The following is a 24,906-nucleotide window of genomic DNA, read 5'->3' on the forward strand; positions in this document are numbered from 1 at the left end:
CCCCGTTAACTTCTTTGATATAGGGGGCAGCATTTTCACTTTTGGATGAATTGCGTGCCCATAGTGAACTGCCTCCTACTCTGTCCCAGATGCTAATATATGCAAATTATTATTAATTTTGGATAGAAAACACTCTCAAGCTTCTAAAACTGTTTGAATGATGTCTGTGAGTATAACAGAACTCATATGGCAGGCAAGAACCTGAGAAAAAATCCAAACAGGAAGTGAAAATTCTGAGAGTGGTCATTGTTAAAGTCATCGCCTATTCAATTCTCTGTAATATATGGATCTGTTTGCACTTCAAACGCCTTCTACTAGATGTCAACAGTCAGTACAACATGGAATGAAGCTGGGACCGGATGGGAGGGGAATGAGAGAAGTTAAAATGAAGTGCTTTCTAAGTGTATCTTGACGGTTGGAGTAATCTTTTTTAGATTATGTTACTCAATCTAAAATGTCCGTCATTAGATGTTTTTTCTCTCAGTCAAACAGTTCCAAACAGAGTGGGTAGTGTTTTACTCTTGAGATCCAGAGGTGTCAGGTTAAAAATGTTCGATCCACTTGAAATCAAATGCATTACTGGTGTGTTTTCTAAGAGGGAGCGTTCTTGATCAGGCAAAATAACTCTCCATCTAAAATAGCCCTTGTTAGACCATTTTTTCCAATTTTGGATGATCAGACATAGGGGGTATAGCTCAGTGGTAGCGCATTTGACTGCAGATCAAGAGGTCCCAGGTTCAAATCCTAGTGCCCCCTTGTAGACATGTACTTTCTAAGTCAGTCTTTAGAGATGGAGTGCTATTTTTCACGAGTTGTTACTCAATCTAAAATGTACCTTATTAGATCTTTTTTCTCTCAGTCAGACAGTTCCAAACGAAGTTGGAAGTGCAATAGACAGCAGATCAAGAGGTCCCAGATTCAAATTCTGGTGCGCCGTTAACTTCTTTGATATAAGGGGCAGCATTTTCACTTTTGGAAGAATTGCGTGCCCATAGTGAACTGCCTCCTACTCTGTCCCAGATGCTAATATATGCAAATTATTATTAATTTTGGATAGAAAACACTCTCAAGCTTCTAAAACTGTTTGAATGATGTCTGTGAGTATAACAGAACTCATATGGCAGGCAAAAACCTGAGAAAAAATCCAAACAGGAAGTGAAAATTCTGAGAGTGGTCATTGTTAAAGTCATCGCCTATTCAATTCCCTGTAATATATGGATCTGTTTGCACTTCAAACGCCTTCCACTAGATGTTAACAGTCAGTACAACATGGAATGAAGCTGGGACCGGATGGGAGGGGAATGAGAGAAGTTAAAATGAAGTGCTTTCTAAGTGTATCTTGACGGTTGAAGTAATCTTTTTTAGATTATGTTACTCAATCTAAAATGTCCGTCATTAGATGGTTTTTCTCTCAGTCAAACAGTTCCAAACAGAGTGGGTAGTGTTTTACTCTTGAAATCCAGAGGTGTCAGGTTAAAAATGTTCGATCCACTTGAAATCAAATGCATTACTGGTGTGTTTTCTAAGAGGGAGCGTTCTTGATTGGGCAAAATAACTCTCCATCTAAAATGGCCCATGTTAAACCATTTTTTCCAATTTTCGAGGATCAGACATAGGGGGTATAGCTCAGTGTAGAGTTTTTGACTGCAGATCAAGAGGTCCCAGGTTCAAATCCTAGTGCCCCCTTGTAGACATGTACTTTCTAAGTCAGTCTTTAGAGATGGAGTGCTATTTTTCACGAGTTGTTACTCAATCTAAAATGTACCTTATTAGATCTATTTTCTCTCAGTCAGACAGTTCCAAACGAAGTTGGAAGTGCAATAGACTGCAGATCAAGAGGTCTCAGATTCAAATTCCGGTGCCCCGTTAACTTCTTTGATATAGGGGGCAGCATTTTCACTTTAGGCTGAATTGCGTGCCCATAGTGAACTGCCTCCTACTCTGTCCCAGATGCTAATATATGCAAATTATTATTAATTTTGGATAGAAAACACTCTCAAGCTTCTAAAACTGTTTGAATGATGTCTGTGAGTATAACAGAACTCATATGGCAGGCAAAAACCTGAGAAAAAATCCAAACAGGAAGTGAAAATTCTGAGAGTGGTCATTGTTAAAGTCATCGCCTATTCAATTCCCTGTAATATATGGATCTGTTTGCACTTCAAACGCCTTCCACTAGATGTCAACAGTCAGTACAACATGGAATGAAGCTGGGACCGGATGGGAGGGGAATGAGAGAAGTTAAAATGAAGTGCTTTCTAAGTGTATCTTGACGGTTGGAGTAATCTTTTTTAGATTATGTTACTCAATCTAAAATGTCCGTCATTAGATGGTTTTTCTCTCAGTCAAACAGTTCCAAACAGAGTGGGTAGTGTTTTACTCTTGAGATCCAGAGGTGTCAGGTTAAAAATGTTCGATCCACTTGAAATCAAATGCATTACTGGTGTGTTTTCTAAGAGGGAGCGTTCTTGATTGGGCAAAATAACTCTCCATCTAAAATGGCCCTTGTTAGACCATTTTTTCCAATTTTGGATGATCAGACATAGGGGGTATAGCTCAGTGGTAGCGCATTTGACTGCAGATCAAGAGGTCCCAGGTTCAAATCCTAGTGCCCCCTTGTAGACATGTACTTTCTAAGTCAGTCTTTAGAGATGGAGTGCTATTTTTCACGAGTTGTTACTCAATCTAAAATGTACCTTATTGGATCTTTTTTCTCTCAGTCAGACAGTTCCAAACGAAGTTGGAAGTGCAATAGACAGCAGATCAAGAGGTCCCAGATTCAAATTCTGGTGCGCCGTTAACTTCTTTGATATAAGGGGCAGCATTTTCACTTTTGGAAGAATTGCGTGCCCATAGTGAACTGCCTCCTACTCTGTCCCAGATGCTAATATATGCAAATTATTATTAATTTTGGATAGAAAACACTCTCAAGCTTCTAAAACTGTTTGAATGATGTCTGTGAGTATAACAGAACTCATATGGCAGGCAAAAACCTGAGAAAAAATCCAAACAGGAAGTGAAAATTCTGAGAGTGGTCATTGTTAAAGTCATCGCCTATTCAATTCCCTGTAATATATGGATCTGTTTGCACTTCAAACGCCTTCCACTAGATGTTAACAGTCAGTACAACATGGAATGAAGCTGGGACCGGATGGGAGGGGAATGAGAGAAGTTAAAATGAAGTGCTTTCTAAGTGAATCTTGACGGTTGAAGCAATCTTTTTTAGATTATGTTACTCAATCTAAAATGTCCGTCATTAGATGGTTTTTCTCTCAGTCAAACAGTTCCAAACAGAGTGGGTAGTGTTTTACTCTTGAGATCCAGAGGTGTCAGGTTAAAAATGTTCGATCCACTTGAAATCAAATGCATTACTGGTGTGTTTTCTAAGAGGGAGCGTTCTTGATTGGGCAAAATAACTCTCCATCTAAAATGGCCCTTGTTAGACCATTTTTTCCAATTTTCGAGGATCAGACATAGGGGGTATAGCTCAGTGGTAGAGCATTTGACTGCAGATCAAGAGGTCCCAGGTTCAAATCCTAGTGCCCCCTTGTAGACATGTACTTTCTAAGTCAGTCTTTAGAGATGGAGTGCTACTTTTCACGAGTTGTTACTCAATCTAAAATGTACCTTATTAGATCTTTTTTCTCTCAGTCAGACAGTTCCAAACGAAGTTGGAAGTGCAATAGACTGCAGATCAAGAGGTCCCAGATTCAAATTCTGGTGCGCCGTTAACTTCTTTGATATAGGGGGCAGCATTTTCACTTTTGGATGAATTGCATGCCCATAGTGAACTGCCTCCTACTCTGTCCCAGATGCTAATATATGCAAATTATTATTAATTTTGGATAGAAAACACTCTCAAGCTTCTAAAACTGTTTGAATGATGTCTGTGAGTATAACAGAACTCATATGGCAGGCAAAAACCTGAGAAAAAATCCAAACAGGAAGTGAAAATTCTGAGAGTGGTCATTGTTAAAGTCATCGCCTATTCAATTCCCTGTAATATATGGATCTGTTTGCACTTCAAACGCCTTCCACTAGATGTCAACAGTCAGTACAACATGGAATGAAGCTGGGACCGGATGGGAGGGGAATGAGAGAAGTTAAAATGAAGTGCTTTCTAAGTGTATCTTGACGGTTGGAGTAATCTTTTTTAGATTATGTTACTCAATCTAAAATGTCCGTCATTAGATGGTTTTTCTCTCAGTCAAACAGTTCCAAACAGAGTGGGTAGTGTTTTACTCTTGAGATCCAGAGGTGTCAGGTTAAAAATGTTCGATCCACTTGAAATCAAATGCATTACTGGTGTGTTTTCTAAGAGGGAGCGTTCTTGATTGGGCAAAATAACTCTCCATCTAAAATGGCCCTTGTTAGACCATTTTTTCCAATTTTGGATGATCAGACATAGGGGGTATAGCTCAGTGGTAGCGCATTTGACTGCAGATCAAGAGGTCCCAGGTTCAAATCCTAGTGCCCCCTTGTAGACATGTACTTTCTAAGTCAGTCTTTAGAGATGGAGTGCTATTTTTCACGAGTTGTTACTCAATCTAAAATGTACCTTATTGGATCTTTTTTCTCTCAGTCAGACAGTTCCAAACGAAGTTGGAAGTGCAATAGACAGCAGATCAAGAGGTCCCAGATTCAAATTCTGGTGCGCCGTTAACTTCTTTGATATAAGGGGCAGCATTTTCACTTTTGGAAGAATTGCGTGCCCATAGTGAACTGCCTCCTACTCTGTCCCAGATGCTAATATATGCAAATTATTATTAATTTTGGATAGAAAACACTCTCAAGCTTCTAAAACTGTTTGAATGATGTCTGTGAGTATAACAGAACTCATATGGCAGGCAAAAACCTGAGAAAAAATCCAAACAGGAAGTGAAAATTCTGAGAGTGGTCATTGTTAAAGTCATCGCCTATTCAATTCCCTGTAATATATGGATCTGTTTGCACTTCAAACGCCTTCCACTAGATGTTAACAGTCAGTACAACATGGAATGAAGCTGGGACCGGATGGGAGGGGAATGAGAGAAGTTAAAATGAAGTGCTTTCTAAGTGTATCTTGACGGTTGAAGCAATCTTTTTTAGATTATGTTACTCAATCTAAAATGTCCGTCATTAGATGGTTTTTCTCTCAGTCAAACAGTTCCAAACAGAGTGGGTAGTGTTTTACTCTTGAGATCCAGAGGTGTCAGGTTAAAAATGTTCGATCCACTTGAAATCAAATGCATTACTGGTGTGTTTTCTAAGAGGGAGCGTTCTTGATTGGGCAAAATAACTCTCCATCTAAAATGGCCCTTGTTAGACCATTTTTTCCAATTTTCGAGGATCAGACATAGGGGGTATAGCTCAGTGGTAGAGCATTTGACTGCAGATCAAGAGGTCCCAGGTTCAAATCCTAGTGCCCCCTTGTAGACATGTACTTTCTAAGTCAGTCTTTAGAGATGGAGTGCTACTTTTCACGAGTTGTTACTCAATCTAAAATGTACCTTATTAGATCTTTTTTCTCTCAGTCAGACAGTTCCAAACGAAGTTGGAAGTGCAATAGACTGCAGATCAAGAGGTCCCAGATTCAAATTCTGGTGCGCCGTTAACTTCTTTGATATAGGGGGCAGCATTTTCACTTTTGGATGAATTGCATGCCCATAGTGAACTGCCTCCTACTCTGTCCCAGATGCTAATATATGCAAATTATTATTAATTTTGGATAGAAAACACTCTCAAGCTTCTAAAACTGTTTGAATGATGTCTGTGAGTATAACAGAACTCATATGGCAGGCAAAAACCTGAGAAAAAATCCAAACAGGAAGTGAAAATTCTGAGAGTGGTCATTGTTAAAGTCATCGCCTATTCAATTCCCTGTAATATATGGATCTGTTTGCACTTCAAACGCCTTCCACTAGATGTTAACAGTCAGTACAACATGGAATGAAGCTGGGACCGGATGGGAGGGGAATGAGAGAAGTTAAAATGAAGTGCTTTCTAAGTGTATCTTGACGGTTGAAGTAATCTTTTTTAGATTATGTTACTCAATCTAAAATGTCCGTCATTAGATGGTTTTTCTCTCAGTCAAACAGTTCCAAACAGAGTGGGTAGTGTTTTACTCTTGAGATCCAGAGGTGTCAGGTTAAAAATGTTCGATCCACTTGAAATCAAATGCATTACTGGTGTGTTTTCTAAGAGGGAGCGTTCTTGATTGGGCAAAATAACTCTCCATCTAAAATGGCCCTTGTTAGACCATTTTTTCCAATTTTCGAGGATCAGACATAGGGGGTATAGCTCAGTGGTAGAGCATTTGACTGCAGATCAAGAGGTCCCAGGTTCAAATCCTAGTGCCCCCTTGTAGACATGTACTTTCTAAGTCAGTCTTTAGAGATGGAGTGCTACTTTTCACGAGTTGTTACTCAATCTAAAATGTACCTTATTAGATCTTTTTTCTCTCAGTCAGACAGTTCCAAACGAAGTTGGAAGTGCAATAGACTGCAGATCAAGAGGTCCCAGATTCAAATTCTGGTGCGCCGTTAACTTCTTTGATATAGGGGGCAGCATTTTCACTTTTGGATGAATTGCATGCCCATAGTGAACTGCCTCCTACTCTGTCCCAGATGCTAATATATGCAAATTATTATTAATTTTGGATAGAAAACACTCTCAAGCTTCTAAAACTGTTTGAATGATGTCTGTGAGTATAACAGAACTCATATGGCAGGCAAAAACCTGAGAAAAAATCCAAACAGGAAGTGAAAATTCTGAGAGTGGTCATTGTTAAAGTCATCGCCTATTCAATTCCCTATAATATATGGATCTGTTTGCACTTCAAACGCCTTCCACTAGATGTTAACAGTCAGTACAACATGGAATGAAGCTGGGACCGGATGGGAGGGGAATGAGAGAAGTTAAAATGAAGTGCTTTCTAAGTGTATCTTGACGGTTGAAGAAATCTTTTTTAGATTATGTTACTCAATCTAAAATGTCCGTCATTAGATGGTTTTTCTCTCAGTCAAACAGTTCCAAACAGAGTGGGTAGTGTTTTACTCTTGAGATCCAGAGGTGTCAGGTTAAAAATGTTCGATCCACTTGAAATCAAATGCATTACTGGTGTGTTTTCTAAGAGGGAGCGTTCTTGATTAGGCAAAATAACTCTCCATCTAAAATGGCCCTTGTTAGACCATTTTTTCCAATTTTGGATGATCAGACATAGGGGGTATAGCTCAGTGGTAGCGCATTTGACTGCAGATCAAGAGGTCCCAGGTTCAAATCCTAGTGCCCCCTTGTAGACATGTACTTTCTAAGTCAGTCTTTAGAGATGGAGTGCTATTTTTCACGAGTTGTTACTCAATCTAAAATGTACCTTATTAGATCTATTTTCTCTCAGTCAGACAGTTCCAAACGAAGTTGGAAGTGCAATAGACTGCAGATCAAGAGGTCTCAGATTCAAATTCCGGTGCCCCGTTAACTTCTTTGATATAGGGGGCAGCATTTTCACTTTTGGATGAATTGCGTGCCCATAGTGAACTGCCTCCTACTCTGTCCCAGATGCTAATATATGCAAATTATTATTAATTTTGGATAGAAAACACTCTCAAGCTTCTAAAACTGTTTGAATGATGTCTGTGAGTATAACAGAACTCATATGGCAGGCAAAAACCTGAGAAAAAATCCAAACAGGAAGTGAAAATTCTGAGAGTGGTCATTGTTAAAGTCATCGCCTATTCAATTCCCTGTAATATATGGATCTGTTTGCACTTCAAACGCCTTCCACTAGATGTCAACAGTCAGTACAACATGGAATGAAGCTGGGACCGGATGGGAGGGGAATGAGAGAAGTTAAAATGAAGTGCTTTCTAAGTGTATCTTGACGGTTGAAGTAATCTTTTTTAGATTATGTTACTCAATCTAAAATGTCCGTCATTAGATGGTTTTTCTCTCAGTCAAACAGTTCCAAACAGAGTGGGTAGTGTTTTACTCTTGAGATCCAGAGGTGTCAGGTTAAAAATGTTCGATCCACTTGAAATCAAATGCATTACTGGTGTGTTTTCTAAGAGGGAGCGTTCTTGATTGGGCAAAATAACTCTCCATCTAAAATGGCCCTTGTTAGACCATTTTTTCCAATTTTGGATGATCAGACATAGGGGGTATAGCTCAGTGGTAGCGCATTTGACTGCAGATCAAGAGGTCCCAGGTTCAAATCCTAGTGCCCCCTTGTAGACATGTACTTTCTAAGTCAGTCTTTAGAGATGGAGTGCTATTTTTCACGAGTTGTTACTCAATCTAAAATGTACCTTATTGGATCTTTTTTCTCTCAGTCAGACAGTTCCAAACGAAGTTGGAAGTGCAATAGACAGCAGATCAAGAGGTCCCAGATTCAAATTCTGGTGCGCCGTTAACTTCTTTGATATAGGGGGCAGCATTTTCACTTTTGGAAGAATTGCGTGCCCATAGTGAACTGCCTCCTACTCTGTCCCAGATGCTAATATATGCAAATTATTATTAATTTTGGATAGAAAACACTCTCAAGCTTCTAAAACTGTTTGAATGATGTCTGTGAGTATAACAGAACTCATATGGCAGGCAAAAACCTGAGAAAAAATCCAAACAGGAAGTGAAAATTCTGAGAGTGGTCATTGTTAAAGTCATCGCCTATTCAATTCCCTGTAATATATGGATCTGTTTGCACTTCAAACGCCTTCCACTAGATGTTAACAGTCAGTACAACATGGAATGAAGCTGGGACCGGATGGGAGGGGAATGAGAGAAGTTAAAATGAAGTGCTTTCTAAGTGTATCTTGACGGTTGAAGTAATCTTTTTTAGATTATGTTACTCAATCTAAAATGTCCGTCATTAGATGGTTTTTCTCTCAGTCAAACAGTTCCAAACAGAGTGGGTAGTGTTTTACTCTTGAGATCCAGAGGTGTCAGGTTAAAAATGTTCGATCCACTTGAAATCAAATGCATTACTGGTGTGTTTTCTAAGAGGGAGCGTTCTTGATTAGGCAAAATAACTCTCCATCTAAAATGGCCCTTGTTAGACCATTTTTTCCAATTTTGGATGATCAGACATAGGGGGTATAGCTCAGTGGTAGCGCATTTGACTGCAGATCAAGAGGTCCCAGGTTCAAATCCTAGTGCCCCCTTGTAGAGATATACTTTCTAAGTCAGTCTTTAGAGATGGAGTGCTATTTTTCACGAGTTGTTACTCAATCTAAAATGTACCTTATTAGATCTTTTTTCTCTCAGTCAGACAGTTCCAAACGAAGTTGGAAGTGCAATAGACAGCAGATCAAGAGGTCCCAGATTCAAATTCTGGTGCGCCGTTAACTTCTTTGATATAAGGGGCAGCATTTTCACTTTTGGAAGAATTGCGTGCCCATAGTGAACTGCCTCCTACTCTGTCCCAGATGCTAATATATGCAAATTATTATTAATTTTGGATAGAAAACACTCTCAAGCTTCTAAAACTGTTTGAATGATGTCTGTGAGTATAACAGAACTCATATGGCAGGCAAAAACCTGAGAAAAAATCCAAACAGGAAGTGAAAATTCTGAGAGTGGTCATTGTTAAAGTCATCGCCTATTCAATTCCCTGTAATATATGGATCTGTTTGCACTTCAAACGCCTTCCACTAGATGTTAACAGTCAGTACAACATGGAATGAAGCTGGGACCGGATGGGAGGGGAATGAGAGAAGTTAAAATGAAGTGCTTTCTAAGTGTATCTTGACGGTTGAAGTAATCTTTTTTAGATTATGTTACTCAATCTAAAATGTCCGTCATTAGATGGTTTTTCTCTCAGTCAAACAGTTCCAAACAGAGTGGGTAGTGTTTTACTCTTGAGATCCAGAGGTGTCAGGTTAAAAATGTTCGATCCACTTGAAATCAAATGCATTACTGGTGTGTTTTCTAAGAGGGAGCGTTCTTGATTGGGCAAAATAACTCTCCATCTAAAATGGCCCTTGTTAGACCATTTTTTCCAATTTTCGAGGATCAGACATAGGGGGTATAGCTCAGTGGTAGAGCATTTGACTGCAGATCAAGAGGTCCCAGGTTCAAATCCTAGTGCCCCCTTGTAGACATGTACTTTCTAAGTCAGTCTTTAGAGATGGAGTGCTACTTTTCACGAGTTGTTACTCAATCTAAAATGTACCTTATTAGATCTTTTTTCTCTCAGTCAGACAGTTCCAAACGAAGTTGGAAGTGCAATAGACTGCAGATCAAGAGGTCCCAGATTCAAATTCTGGTGCGCCGTTAACTTCTTTGATATAGGGGGCAGCATTTTCACTTTTGGATGAATTGCATGCCCATAGTGAACTGCCTCCTACTCTGTCCCAGATGCTAATATATGCAAATTATTATTAATTTTGGATAGAAAACACTCTCAAGCTTCTAAAACTGTTTGAATGATGTCTGTGAGTATAACAGAACTCATATGGCAGGCAAAAACCTGAGAAAAAATCCAAACAGGAAGTGAAAATTCTGAGAGTGGTCATTGTTAAAGTCATCGCCTATTCAATTCCCTGTAATATATGGATCTGTTTGCACTTCAAACGCCTTCCACTAGATGTTAACAGTCAGTACAACATGGAATGAAGCTGGGACCGGATGGGAGGGGAATGAGAGAAGTTAAAATGAAGTGCTTTCTAAGTGTATCTTGACGGTTGAAGTAATCTTTTTTAGATTATGTTACTCAATCTAAAATGTCCGTCATTAGATGGTTTTTCTCTCAGTCAAACAGTTCCAAACAGAGTGGGTAGTGTTTTACTCTTGAGATCCAGAGGTGTCAGGTTAAAAATGTTCGATCCACTTGAAATCAAATGCATTACTGGTGTGTTTTCTAAGAGGGAGCGTTCTTGATTGGGCAAAATAACTCTCCATCTAAAATGGCCCTTGTTAGACCATTTTATCCAATTTTCGAGGATCAGACATAGGGGGTATAGCTCAGTGGTAGAGCATTTGACTGCAGATCAAGAGGTCCCAGGTTCAAATCCTAGTGCCCCCTTGTAGACATGTACTTTCTAAATCAGTCTTTAGAGATGGAGTGCTACTTTTCACGAGTTGTTACTCAATCTAAAATGTACCTTATTAGATCTTTTTTCTCTCAGTCAGACAGTTCCAAACGAAGTTGGAAGTGCAATAGACTGCAGATCAAGAGGTCCCAGATTCAAATTCTGGTGCGCCGTTAACTTCTTTGATATAGGGGGCAGCATTTTCACTTTTGGATGAATTGCATGCCCATAGTGAACTGCCTCCTACTCTGTCCCAGATGCTAATATATGCAAATTATTATTAATTTTGGATAGAAAACACTCTCAAGCTTCTAAAACTGTTTGAATGATGTCTGTGAGTATAACAGAACTCATATGGCAGGCAAAAACCTGAGAAAAAATCCAAACAGGAAGTGAAAATTCTGAGAGTGGTCATTGTTAAAGTCATCGCCTATTCAATTCCCTGTAATATATGGATCTGTTTGCACTTCAAACGCCTTCCACTAGATGTTAACAGTCAGTACAACATGGAATGAAGCTGGGACCGGATGGGAGGGGAATGAGAGAAGTTAAAATGAAGTGCTTTCTAAGTGTATCTTGACGGTTGAAGTAATCTTTTTTAGATTATGTTACTCAATCTAAAATGTCCGTCATTAGATGGTTTTTCTCTCAGTCAAACAGTTCCAAACAGAGTGGGTAGTGTTTTACTCTTGAGATCCAGAGGTGTCAGGTTAAAAATGTTCGATCCACTTGAAATCAAATGCATTACTGGTGTGTTTTCTAAGAGGGAGCGTTCTTGATTAGGCAAAATAACTCTCCATCTAAAATGGCCCTTGTTAGACCATTTTTTCCAATTTTGGATGATCAGACATAGGGGGTATAGCTCAGTGGTAGCGCATTTGACTGCAGATCAAGAGGTCCCATGTTCAAATCCTAGTGCCCCCTTGTAGACATGTACTTTCTAAGTCAGTCTTTAGAGATGGAGTGCTATTTTTCACGAGTTGTTACTCAATCTAAAATGTACCTTATTGGATCTTTTTTCTCTCAGTCAGACAGTTCCAAACGAAGTTGGAAGTGCAATAGACAGCAGATCAAGAGGTCCCAGATTCAAATTCTGGTGCGCCGTTAACTTCTTTGATATAAGGGGCAGCATTTTCACTTTTGGAAGAATTGCGTGCCCATAGTGAACTGCCTCCTACTCTGTCCCAGATGCTAATATATGCAAATTATTATTAATTTTGGATAGAAAACACTCTCAAGCTTCTAAAACTGTTTGAATGATGTCTGTGAGTATAACAGAACTCATATGGCAGGCAAAAACCTGAGAAAAAATCCAAACAGGAAGTGAAAATTCTGAGAGTGGTCATTGTTAAAGTCATCGCCTATTCAATTCCCTGTAATATATGGATCTGTTTGCACTTCAAACGCCTTCCACTAGATGTTAACAGTCAGTACAACATGGAATGAAGCTGGGACCGGATGGGAGGGGAATGAGAGAAGTTAAAATGAAGTGCTTTCTAAGTGTATCTTGACGGTTGAAGTAATCTTTTTTAGATTATGTTACTCAATCTAAAATGTCCGTCATTAGATGGTTTTTCTCTCAGTCAAACAGTTCCAAACAGAGTGGGTAGTGTTTTACTCTTGAGATCCAGAGGTGTCAGGTTAAAAATGTTCGATCCACTTGAAATCAAATGCATTACTGGTGTGTTTTCTAAGAGGGAGCGTTCTTGATTAGGCAAAATAACTCTCCATCTAAAATGGCCCTTGTTAGACCATTTTTTCCAATTTTGGATGATCAGACATAGGGGGTATAGCTCAGTGGTAGCGCATTTGACTGCAGATCAAGAGGTCCCAGGTTCAAATCCTAGTGCCCCCTTGTAGAGATATACTTTCTAAGTCAGTCTTTAGAGATGGAGTGCTATTTTTCACGAGTTGTTACTCAATCTAAAATGTACCTTATTGGATCTTTTTTCTCTCAGTCAGACAGTTCCAAACGAAGTTGGAAGTGCAATAGACAGCAGATCAAGAGGTCCCAGATTCAAATTCTGGTGCGCCGTTAACTTCTTTGATATAAGGGGCAGCATTTTCACTTTTGGAAGAATTGCGTGCCCATAGTGAACTGCCTCCTACTCTGTCCCAGATGCTAATATATGCAAATTATTATTAATTTTGGATAGAAAACACTCTCAAGCTTCTAAAACTGTTTGAATGATGTCTGTGAGTATAACAGAACTCATATGGCAGGCAAAAACCTGAGAAAAAATCCAAACAGGAAGTGAAAATTCTGAGAGTGGTCATTGTTAAAGTCATCGCCTATTCAATTCCCTGTAATATATGGATCTGTTTGCACTTCAAACGCCTTCCACTAGATGTTAACAGTCAGTACAACATGGAATGAAGCTGGGACCGGATGGGAGGGGAATGAGAGAAGTTAAAATGAAGTGCTTTCTAAGTGTATCTTGACGGTTGAAGTAATCTTTTTTAGATTATGTTACTCAATCTAAAATGTCCGTCATTAGATGGTTTTTCTCTCAGTCAAACAGTTCCAAACAGAGTGGGTAGTGTTTTACTCTTGAGATCCAGAGGTGTCAGGTTAAAAATGTTCGATCCACTTGAAATCAAATGCATTACTGGTGTGTTTTCTAAGAGGGAGCGTTTTTGATTGGCCAAAATAACTCTCCATCTAAAATGGCCCTTGTTAGACCATTTTTTCCAATTTTCGAGGATCAGACATAGGGGGTATAGCTCAGTGGTAGAGCATTTGACTGCAGATCAAGAGGTCCCAGGTTCAAATCCTAGTGCCCCCTTGTAGACATGTACTTTCTAAGTCAGTCTTTAGAGATGGAGTGCTACTTTTCACGAGTTGTTACTCAATCTAAAATGTACCTTATTAGATCTTTTTTCTCTCAGTCAGACAGTTCCAAACGAAGTTGGAAGTGCAATAGACTGCAGATCAAGAGGTCCCAGATTCAAATTCTGGTGCGCCGTTAACTTCTTTGATATAGGGGGCAGCATTTTCACTTTTGGATGAATTGCATGCCCATAGTGAACTGCCTCCTACTCTGTCCCAGATGCTAATATATGCAAATTATTATTAATTTTGGATAGAAAACACTCTCAAGCTTCTAAAACTGTTTGAATGATGTCTGTGAGTATAACAGAACTCATATGGCAGGCAAAAACCTGAGAAAAAATCCAAACAGGAAGTGAAAATTCTGAGAGTGGTCATTGTTAAAGTCATCGCCTATTCAATTCCCTGTAATATATGGATCTGTTTGCACTTCAAACGCCTTCCACTAGATGTTAACAGTCAGTACAACATGGAATGAAGCTGGGACCGGATGGGAGGGGAATGAGAGAAGTTAAAATGAAGTGCTTTCTAAGTGTATCTTGACGGTTGAAGTAATCTTTTTTAGATTATGTTACTCAATCTAAAATGTCCGTCATTAGATGGTTTTTCTCTCAGTCAAACAGTTCCAAACAGAGTGGGTAGTGTTTTACTCTTGAGATCCAGAGGTGTCAGGTTAAAAATGTTCGATCCACTTGAAATCAAATGCATTACTGGTGTGTTTTCTAAGAGGGAGCGTTCTTGATTGGGCAAAATAACTCTCCATCTAAAATGGCCCTTGTTAGACCATTTTTTCCAATTTTCGAGGATCAGACATAGGGGGTATAGCTCAGTGGTAGAGCATTTGACTGCAGATCAAGAGGTCCCAGGTTCAAATCCTAGTGCCCCCTTGTAGACATGTACTTTCTAAGTCAGTCTTTAGAGATGGAGTGCTACTTTTCACGAGTTGTTACTCAATCTAAAATGTACCTTATTAGATCTTTTTTCTCTCAGTCAGACAGTTCCAAACGAAGTTGGAAGTGCAATAGACTGCAGATCAAGAGGTCCCAGATTCAAATTCTGGTGCGCCGTTAACTTCTTTGATATAGGGGGCAGCATTTTCACTTTTGGATGAATTGCATGCCCATAGTGAACTGCCTCCTACTCTGTCCCAGATGCTAATATATGCAAATTATTATTAATTTTGGATAGAAAACACTCTCAAGCTTCTAAAACTGTTTGAATGATGTCTGTGAGTATAACAGAACTCATATGGCAGGCAAAAACCTGAGAAAAAATCCAAACAGGAAGTGAAAATTCTGAGAGTGGTCATTGTTAAAGTCATCGCCTATTCAATTCCCTGTAATATATGGATCTGTTTGCACTTCAAACGCCTTCCACTAGATGTTAACAGTCAGTACAACATGGAATGAAGCTGGGACCGGATGGGAGGGGAATGAGAGAAGTTAAAATGAAGTGCTTTCTAAGTGTATCTTGACGGTTGAAGTAATCTTTTTTAGATTATGTTACTCAATCTAAAATGTCCGTCATTAGATGGTTTTTCTCTCAGTCAAACAGTTCCAAACAGAGTGGGTAGTGTTTTACTCTTGAGATCCAGAGGTGTCAGGTTAAAAATGTTCGATCCACTTGAAATCAAATGCATTACTGGTGTGTTTTCTAAGAGGGAGCGTTCTTGATTGGGCAAAATAACTCTCCATCTAAAATGGCCCTTGTTAGACCATTTTTTCCAATTTTCGAGGATCAGACATAGGGGGTATAGCTCAGTGGTAGAGCATTTGACTGCAGATCAAGAGGTCCCAGGTTCAAATCCTAGTGCCCCCTTGTAGACATGTACTTTCTAAGTCAGTCTTTAGAGATGGAGTGCTACTTTTCACGAGTTGTTACTCAATCTAAAATGTACCTTATTAGATCTTTTTTCTCTCAGTCAGACAGTTCCAAACGAAGTTGGAAGTGCAATAGACTGCAGATCAAGAGGTCCCAGATTCAAATTCTGGTGCGCCGTTAACTTCTTTGATATAGGGGGCAGCATTTTCACTTTTGGATGAATTGCATGCCCATAGTGAACTGCCTCCTACTCTGTCCCAGATGCTAATATATGCAAATTATTATTAATTTTGGATAGAAAACACTCTCAAGCTTCTAAAACTGTTTGAATGATGTCTGTGAGTATAACAGAACTCATATGGCAGGCAAAAACCTGAGAAAAAATCCAAACAGGAAGTGAAAATTCTGAGAGTGGTCATTGTTAAAGTCATCGCCTATTCAATTCCCTGTAATATATGGATCTGTTTGCACTTCAAACGCCTTCCACTAGATGTTAACAGTCAGTACAACATGGAATGAAGCTGGGACCGGATGGGAGGGGAATGAGAGAAGTTAAAATGAAGTGCTTTCTAAGTGTATCTTGACGGTTGAAGTAATCTTTTTTAGATTATGTTACTCAATCTAAAATGTCCGTCATTAGATGGTTTTTCTCTCAGTCAAACAGTTCCAAACAGAGTGGGTAGTGTTTTACTCTTGAGATCCAGAGGTGTCAGGTTAAAAATGTTCGATCCACTTGAAATCAAATGCATTACTGGTGTGTTTTCTAAGAGGGAGCGTTCTTGATTAGGCAAAATAACTCTCCATCTAAAATGGCCCTTGTTAGACCATTTTTTCCAATTTTGGATGATCAGACATAGGGGGTATAGCTCAGTGGTAGCGCATTTGACTGCAGATCAAGAGGTCCCAGGTTCAAATCCTAGTGCCCCCTTGTAGACATGTACTTTCTAAGTCAGTCTTTAGAGATGGAGTGCTATTTTTCACGAGTTGTTACTCAATCTAAAATGTACCTTATTAGATCTTTTTTCTCTCAGTCAGACAGTTCCAAACGAAGTTGGAAGTGCAATAGACAGCAGATCAAGAGGTCCCAGATTCAAATTCTGGTGCGCCGTTAACTTCTTTGATATAAGGGGCAGCATTTTCACTTTTGGAAGAATTGCGTGCCCATAGTGAACTGCCTCCTACTCTGTCCCAGATGCTAATATATGCAAATTATTATTAATTTTGGATAGAAAACACTCTCAAGCTTCTAAAACTGTTTGAATGATGTCTGTGAGTATAACAGAACTCATATGGCAGGCAAAAACCTGAGAAAAAATCCAAACAGGAAGTGAAAATTCTGAGAGTGGTCATTGTTAAAGTCATCGCCTATTCAATTCCCTGTAATATATGGATCTGTTTGCACTTCAAACGCCTTCCACTAGATGTTAACAGTCAGTACAACATGGAATGAAGCTGGGACCGGATGGGAGGGGAATGAGAGAAGTTAAAATGAAGTGCTTTCTAAGTGTATCTTGACGGTTGAAGTAATCTTTTTTAGATTATGTTACTCAATCTAAAATGTCCGTCATTAGATGGTTTTTCTCTCAGTCAAACAGTTCCAAACAGAGTGGGTAGTGTTTTACTCTTGAGATCCAGAGGTGTCAGGTTAAAAATGTTCGATCCTCTTGAAATCAAATGCATTACTGGTGTGTTTTCTAAGAGGGAGCGTTCTTGATTAGGCAAAATAACTCTCCATCTAAAATGGCCCTTGTTAGACCATTTTTTCCAATTTTCGAGGATCAGACATAGGGGGTATAGCTCAGTGGTAGAGCATTTGACTGCAGATCAAGAGGTCCCAGGTTCAAATCCTAGTGCCCCCTTGTAGACATGTACTTTCTAAGTCAGTCTTTAGAGATGGAGTGCTACTTTTCACGAGTTGTTACTCAATCTAAAATGTACCTTATTAGATCTTTTTTCTCTCAGTCAGACAGTTCCAAACGAAGTTGGAAGTGCAATAGACTGCAGATCAAGAGGTCCCAGATTCAAATGCTGGTGCGCCGTTAACTTCTTTGATATAGGGGGCAGCATTTTCACTTTTGGATGAATTGCATGCCCATAATGAACTGCCTCCTACTCTGTCCCAGATGCTAATATATGCAAATGATTATTAATTTTGGATAGAAAACACTCTCAAGCTTCTAAAACTGTTTGAATGATGTCTGTGAGTATAACAGAACTCATATGGCAGGCAAAAACCTGAGAAAAAATCCAAACAGGAAGTAAAAATTCTGAGAGTGGTCATTGTTAAAGTCTTCGCCTATTCAATTCGCTGTAATATATGGATCTGTTTGCACTTCAAACGCCTTCCACTAGATGTCAACAGTCAGTACAACATGGAATGAAGCTGGGACCGGATGGGAGGGGAATGAGAGAAGTTAAAATGAAGTGCTTTCTAAGTGTATCTTGACGGTTGAAGTAATCTTTTTTAGATTATGTTACTCAATCTAAAATGTCCGTCATTTGATGGTTTTTCTCTCAGTCAAACAGTTCCAAACAGAGTGGGTAGTGTTTTACTCTTGAGATCCAGAGGTGTCAGGTTAAAAATGTTCGATCCACTTGAAATCAAATGCATTACTGGTGTGTTTTCTAAGAGGGAGCGTTCTTGATTGGGCAAAATAACTCTCCATCTAAAATGGCCCTTGTTAGACCATTTTTTCCAATTTTCGAGGATCAGACATAGGGGGTATAGCTCAGTGGTAGAGCATTTGACTGCAGATCAAGAGGTCCCAGGTTCAAATCCTAGTGCCCCCTTGTAGACATGTACTTTCTAAGTCAGTCTTTAGAGATGGAGTGCTATTTTTCACGAGTTGTTCCTTAATCTAAAATGTACCTTATTAGATCTTTTTTCTCTCAGTCAGACAGTTCCAAACGAAGTTGGAAGTGCAATAGACTGCAGATCAAGAGGTCCCAGATTCAAATTCTGGTGCGCCGTTAACTTCTTTGATATAGGGGGCAGCATTTTCACTTTTGGATGAATTGCATGCCCATAGTGAACGGCCTCCTACTCTGTCCCAGATGCTAATATATGCAAATTATTATTAATTTTGGATAGAAAACACTCTCAAGCTTCTAAGACTGTTTGAATGATGTCTGTGAGTATAACAGAACTCATATGGCAGGCAAAAACCTGAGAAAAAATCCAAACAGGAAGTGAAAATTCTGAGAGTGGTCATTGTTAAAGTCATCGCCTATTCAATTCCCTGTAATATATGGATCTGTTTGCACTTCAAACGCCTTCCACTAGATGTCAACAGTCAGTACAACATGGAATGAAGCTGGGACCGGATGGGAGGGGAATGAGAGAAGTTAAAATGAAGTGCTTTCTAAGTGTATCTTGACGGTTGGAGTAATCTTTTTTAGATTATGTTACTCAATCTAAAATGTCCGTCATTAGATGGTTTTTCTCTCAGTCAAACAGTTCCAAACAGAGTGGGTAGTGTTTTACTCTTGAGATCCAGAGGTGTCAGGTTAAAAATGTTCGATCCACTTGAAATCAAATGCATTACTGGTGTGTTTTCTAAGAGGGAGCGTTCTTGATTGAGCAAAATAACTCTCCATCTAAAATGGCCCTTGTTAGACCATTTTTTCCAATTTTGGAGGATCAGACATAGGGGGTATAGCTCAGTGGTAGAGCATTTAACTGCAGATCAAGAGGTCCCAGGTTCAAATCCTAGTGCCCCCTTGTAGACATGTACTTTCTAAGTCAGTCTTTAGAGATGGAGTGCTATTTTTCACGAGTTGTTACTCAATCTAAAATGTACCTTATTAGATCTTTTTTCTCTCAGTCAGACAGTTCCAAACGAAGTTGGAAGTGCAATAGACTGCAGATCAAGAGGTCCCAGATTCAAATTCTGGTGCCCCGTTAACTTCTTTGATATAGGGGGCAGCATTTTCACTTTTGGATGAATTGCGTGCCCATAGTGAACTGCCTCCTACTCTGTCCCAGATGCTAATATATGCAAATTATTATTAATTTTGGATAGAAAACACTCTCAAGCTTCTAAAACTGTTTGAATGATGTCTGTGAGTATAACAGAACTCATATGGCAGGCAAAAACCTGAGAAAAAATCCAAACAGGAAGTGAAAATTCTGAGAGTGGTCAATGTTAAAGTCATCGCCTATTCAATTCCCTGTAATATATGGATCCGTTTGCACTTCAAACGCCTTCCACTAGATGTCAACAGTCAGTACAACATGGAATGAAGCTGGGACCGGATGGGAGGGGAATGAGAGAAGTTAAAATGAAGTGCTTTCTAAGTGTATCTTGACGGTTGGAGTAATCTTTTTTAGTTTATGTTACTCAATCTAAAATGTCCGTCATTAGATGTTTTTTCTCTCAGTCAAACAGTTCCAAACAGAGTGGGTAGTGTTTTACTCTTGAGATCCAGAGGTGTCAGGTTAAAAATGTTCGATCCACTTGAAATCAAATGCATTACTGGTGTGTTTTCTAAGAGGGAGCGTTCTTGATTAGGCAAAATAACTCTCCATCTAAAATGGCCCTTGTTAGACCATTTTTTCCAATTTTCGAGGATCAGACATTGGGGTTTTAGCTCAGTGGTAGAGCATTTGACTGCAGATCAAGAGGTCCCAGGTTCAAATCCTAGTGCCCCCTTGTAGACATGTACTTTCTAAGTCAGTCTTTAGAGATGGAGTGCTATTTTTCACGAGTTGTTACTCAATCTAAAATGTACCTTATTAGATCTTTTTTCTCTCAGTCAGACAGTTCCAAACGAAGTTGGAAGTGCAATAGACTGCAGATCAAGAGGTCCCAGATTCAAATTCTGGTGCGCCGTTAACTTCTTTGATAAAGGGGGCAGCATTTTCACTTTTGGATGAATTGCGTGCCCATAGTGAACTGCCTCCTACTCTGTCCCAGATGCTAATATATGCAAATTATTATTAATTTTGGATAGAAAACACTCTCAAGCTTCTAAAACTGTTTGAATGATGCCTGTGAGTATAACAGAACTCATATGGCAGGCAAAAACCTGAGAAAAAATCCAAACAGGAAGTGAAAATTCTGAGAGTGGTCATTGTTAAAGTCATCGCCTATTCAATTCTCTGTAATATATGGATCTGTTTGCACTTCAAACGCCTTCCACTAGATGTCAACAGTCAGTACAACATGGAATGAAGCTGGGACCGGATGGGAGGGGAATGAGAGAAGTTAAAATGAAGTGCTTTCTAAGTGTATCTTGACGGTTGGAGTAATCTTTTTTAGATTATGTTACTCAATCTAAAATGTCCGTCATTAGATGGTTTTTCTCTCAGTCAAACAGTTCCAAACAGAGTGGGTAGTGTTTTACTCTTGAGATCCAGAGGTGTCAGGTTAAAAATGTTCGATCCACTTGAAATCAAATGCATTACTGGTGTGTTTTCTAAGAGGGAGCGTTCTTGATTAGGTAAAATAACTCTCCATCTAAAATGGCCCTTGTTAGACCATTTTTTCCAATTTTGGATGAACAGACATATGGGGTATAGCTCAGTGGTAGAGCATTTGACTGCAGATCAAGAGGTCCCAGGTTCAAATCCTAGTGCCCCCTTGTAGACATGTACTTTCTAAGTCAGTCTTTAGAGATGGAGTGCTATTTTTCACGAGTTGTTACTCAATCTAAAATGTACCTTATTAGATCTTTTTTCTCTCAGTCAGACAGTTCCAAACGAAGTTGGAAGTGCAATAGACTGCAGATCAAGAGGTCCCAGATTCAAATTCTGGTGCGCCGTTAACTTCTTTGATATAGGGGGCAGCATTTTCACTTTTGGATGAATTGCATGCCCATAGTGAACTGCCTCCTACTCTGTCCCAGATGCTAATTTATGCAAATTATTATTAATTTTGTATAGAAAACACTCTCAAGCTTCTAAAACTGTTTGAATGATGTCTGTGAGTATAACAGAACTCATATGGCAGGCAAAAACCTGAGAAAAAATACAAACACGAAGTGAAAATTCTGAGAGTGGTCATTGTTAAAGTCATCGCCTATTCAATTCTCTGTAATATATGGATCTGTTTGCACTTCAAACGCCTTCCACTAGATGTCAACAGTCAGTACAACATGGAATGAAGCTGGGACCGGATGGGAGGGGAATGAGAGAAGTTAAAATGAAGTGCTTTCTAAGTGTATCTTGACGGTTGGAGTAATCTTTTTTAGATTATGTTACTCAATCTAAAATGTCCGTCATTAGATGTTGTTTCTCTCAGTCAAACAGTTCCAAACAGAGTGGGTAGTGTTTTACTCTTGAGATCCAGAGGTGTCAGGTTAAAAATGTTCGATCCACTTGAAATCAAATGCATTACTGGTGTGTTTTCTAAGAGGGAGCGTTCTTGATTAGGCAAAATAACTCTCCGTCTAAAATGGCCCTTGTTAGACCATTTTTTCCAATTTTGGATGATCAGACATAGGGGGTATAGCTCAGTGGTAGAGCATTTGACTGCAGATCAAGAGGTCCAAGGTTCAAATCTTAGTGCCCCCTTGTAGACATGTACTTTCTAAGTCAGTCTTTAGAGATGGAGTGCTATTTTTCACGAGTTGTTACTCATTCTAAAATGTACCTTATTAGATCTTTTTTCTCTCAGTCAGACAGTTCCAAACGAAGTTGGAAGTGCAATAGACTGCAGATCAAGAGGTCCCAGATTCAAATTCTGGTGCCCCGTTAACTTCTTTGATATAGGGGGCAGCATTTTCACTTTTGGATGAATTGCGTGCCCATAGTGAACTGCCTCCTACTCTGTCCCAGATGCTAATATATGCAAATTATTATTAAGTTTGGATAGAAAACACTCTCAAGCTTCTAAAACTGTTTGAATGACGCCTGTGAGTATAACAGAACTCATATGGCAGGCAAAAACCTGAGAAAAAATCCAAACAGGAAGTGAAAATTCTGAGAGTGGTCATTGTTAAAGTCATCGCCTATTCAATTCTCTGTAATATATGGATCTGTTTGCACTTCAAACGCCTTCCACTAGATGTCAACAGTCAGTACAACATGGAATTAAGCTGGGACCGGATGCGAGGGGAATGAGAGAAGTTAAAATGAAGTGCTTTCTAAGTGTATCTTGACGGTTGGAGTAATCTTTTTTAGATTATGTTACTCAATCTAAAATGTCCGTCATTAGATGGTTTTTCTCTCAGTCAAACAGTTCCAAACAGAGTGGGTAGTGTTTTACTCTTGAGATCCAGAGGTGTCAGGTTAAAAATTTTCGATCCACTTGAAATCAAATGCATTACTGGTGTGTTTTCTAAGAGGGAGCATTCTTGATTAGGCAAAATAACTCTCCATCTAAAATGGCCCTTGTTAGACCATTTTTTCCAATTTTGGATGAACAGACATAGGGGGTATAGCTCAGTGGTAGAGCATTTGACTGCAGATCAAGAGGTCCCAGGTTCAAATCCTAGTGCCCACTTGTAGACATGTACTTTCTAAGTCAGTCTTTAGAGATGGAGTGCTATTTTTCACGACTTGTTACTCAATCTAAAATGTACCTTATTAGATCTTTTTTCTCTCAGTCAGACAGTTCCAAACGAAGTTGGAAGTGCAATAGACTGCAGATCAAGAGGTCCCAGATTCAAATTCTGGTGCGCCGTTAACTTCTTTGATATAGGGGGCAGCATTTTCACTTTTGGATGAATTGCATGCCCATAGTGAACTGCCTCCTACTCTGTCCCAGATGCTAATATATGCAAATTATTATTAATTTTGGATAGAAAACACTCTCAAGCTTCTAAAACTGTTTGAATGATGTCTGTGAGTATAACAGAACTCATATGGCAGGCAAAAACCTGAGAAAAAATCCAAACAGGAAGTGAAAATTCTGAGAGTGGTCATTGTTAAAGTCATCGCCTATTCAATTCTCTGTAATATATGGATCTGTTTGCACTTCAAACGCCTTCCACTAGATGTCAACAGTCAGTACAACATGGAATGAAGCTGGGACCGGATGGGAGGGGAATGAGAGAAGTTAAAATGAAGTGCTTTCTAAGTGTATCTTGACGGTTGGAGTAATCTTTTTTAGATTATGTTACTCAATCTAAAATGTCCGTCATTAGATGTTGTTTCTCTCAGTCAAACAGTTCCAAACAGAGTGGGTAGTGTTTTACTCTTGAGATCCAGAGGTGTCAGGTTAAAAATGTTCGATCCACTTGAAATCAAATGCATTACTGGTGTGTTTTCTAAGAGGGAGCGTTCTTGATTAGGCAAAATAACTCTCCATCTAAAATGGCCCTTGTTAGACCATTTTTTCCAATTTTGGAGGAACAGACATAGGGGGTATAGCTCAGTGGTAGAGCATTTGACTGCAGATCAAGAGGTCCCAGGTTCAAAACCTAGTGCCCACTTGTAGACATGTACTTTCTAAGTCAGTCTTTAGAGATGGAGTGCTATTTTTCACGAGTTGTTACTCAATCTAAAATGTACCTTATTAGATCTTTTTTCTCTCAGTCAGACAGTTCCAAACGAAGTTGGAAGTGCAATAGACTGCAGATCAAGAGGTCCCAGATTCAAATTCTGGTGCGCCGTTAACTTCTTTGATATAGGGGGCAGCATTTTCACTTTTGGATGAATTGCATGCCCATAGTGAACTGCCTCCTACTCTGTCCCAGATGCTAATATATGCAAATTATTATTAATTTTGGATAGAAAACACTCTCAAGCTTCTAAAACTGTTTGAATGATGTCTGTGAGTATAACAGAACTCATATGGCAGGCAAAAACCTGAGAAAAAATCCAAACAGGAAGTGAAAATTCTGAGAGTGGTCATTGTTAAAGTCATCGCCTATTCAATTCTCTGTAATATATGGATCTGTTTGCACTTCAAACGCCTTCCACTAGATGTCAACAGTCAGTACAACATGGAATGAAGCTGGGACCGGATGGGAGGGGAATGAGAGAAGTTAAAATGAAGTGCTTTCTAAGTGTATCTTGACGGTTTAGTAATCTTTTTTAGATTATGTTACTCAATCTAAAATGTCCGTCATTAGATGTTGTTTCTCTCAGTCAAACAGTTCCAAACAGAGTGGGTAGTGTTTTACTCTTGAGATCCAGAGGTGTCAGGTTAAAAATGTTCGATCCACTTGAAATCAAATGCATTACTGGTGTGTTTTCTAAGAGGGAGCGTTCTTGATTAGGCAAAATAACTCTCCATCTAAAATGGCCCTTGTTAGACCATTTTTTCCAATTTTGGAGGAACAGACATAGGGGGTATAGCTCAGTGG

At 39.2% G+C, this 24,906-nt stretch overlaps 11 non-coding genes across 11 annotated transcripts; all 11 read left to right on the forward strand.

Moving 5' to 3' along the window:
- Positions 1–3,476: 3,476 nt before the first annotated feature.
- On the forward strand, positions 3,477–3,548 carry trnac-gca (transfer RNA cysteine (anticodon GCA)). The gene has a single exon. It is a non-coding gene; the product is annotated as a tRNA-Cys (tRNA).
- A 1,790-nt stretch (positions 3,549–5,338) lies between these two features.
- On the forward strand, positions 5,339–5,410 carry trnac-gca (transfer RNA cysteine (anticodon GCA)). The gene has a single exon. It is a non-coding gene; the product is annotated as a tRNA-Cys (tRNA).
- An 859-nt stretch (positions 5,411–6,269) lies between these two features.
- trnac-gca (transfer RNA cysteine (anticodon GCA)) lies at positions 6,270–6,341 on the forward strand. The gene has a single exon. It is a non-coding gene; the product is annotated as a tRNA-Cys (tRNA).
- Positions 6,342–9,993: 3,652 nt separating this feature from the next.
- trnac-gca (transfer RNA cysteine (anticodon GCA)) lies at positions 9,994–10,065 on the forward strand. The gene has a single exon. It is a non-coding gene; the product is annotated as a tRNA-Cys (tRNA).
- An 859-nt stretch (positions 10,066–10,924) lies between these two features.
- Positions 10,925–10,996, forward strand: trnac-gca (transfer RNA cysteine (anticodon GCA)). The gene has a single exon. It is a non-coding gene; the product is annotated as a tRNA-Cys (tRNA).
- Positions 10,997–13,717: 2,721 nt separating this feature from the next.
- Positions 13,718–13,789, forward strand: trnac-gca (transfer RNA cysteine (anticodon GCA)). Its single transcript has one exon. It is a non-coding gene; the product is annotated as a tRNA-Cys (tRNA).
- An 859-nt stretch (positions 13,790–14,648) lies between these two features.
- Positions 14,649–14,720, forward strand: trnac-gca (transfer RNA cysteine (anticodon GCA)). Its single transcript has one exon. It is a non-coding gene; the product is annotated as a tRNA-Cys (tRNA).
- An 859-nt stretch (positions 14,721–15,579) lies between these two features.
- trnac-gca (transfer RNA cysteine (anticodon GCA)) lies at positions 15,580–15,651 on the forward strand. Its single transcript has one exon. It is a non-coding gene; the product is annotated as a tRNA-Cys (tRNA).
- Positions 15,652–17,441: 1,790 nt separating this feature from the next.
- trnac-gca (transfer RNA cysteine (anticodon GCA)) lies at positions 17,442–17,513 on the forward strand. The gene has a single exon. It is a non-coding gene; the product is annotated as a tRNA-Cys (tRNA).
- Positions 17,514–18,372: 859 nt separating this feature from the next.
- trnac-gca (transfer RNA cysteine (anticodon GCA)) lies at positions 18,373–18,444 on the forward strand. Its single transcript has one exon. It is a non-coding gene; the product is annotated as a tRNA-Cys (tRNA).
- Positions 18,445–19,303: 859 nt separating this feature from the next.
- On the forward strand, positions 19,304–19,375 carry trnac-gca (transfer RNA cysteine (anticodon GCA)). The gene has a single exon. It is a non-coding gene; the product is annotated as a tRNA-Cys (tRNA).
- Positions 19,376–24,906: the final 5,531 nt, after the last annotated feature.

This window comes from Salvelinus fontinalis, chromosome 29 (genome assembly GCF_029448725.1).
Source record: "Salvelinus fontinalis isolate EN_2023a chromosome 29, ASM2944872v1, whole genome shotgun sequence".
In the NCBI taxonomy this organism is placed as follows: domain Eukaryota; kingdom Metazoa; phylum Chordata; class Actinopteri; order Salmoniformes; family Salmonidae; genus Salvelinus; species Salvelinus fontinalis.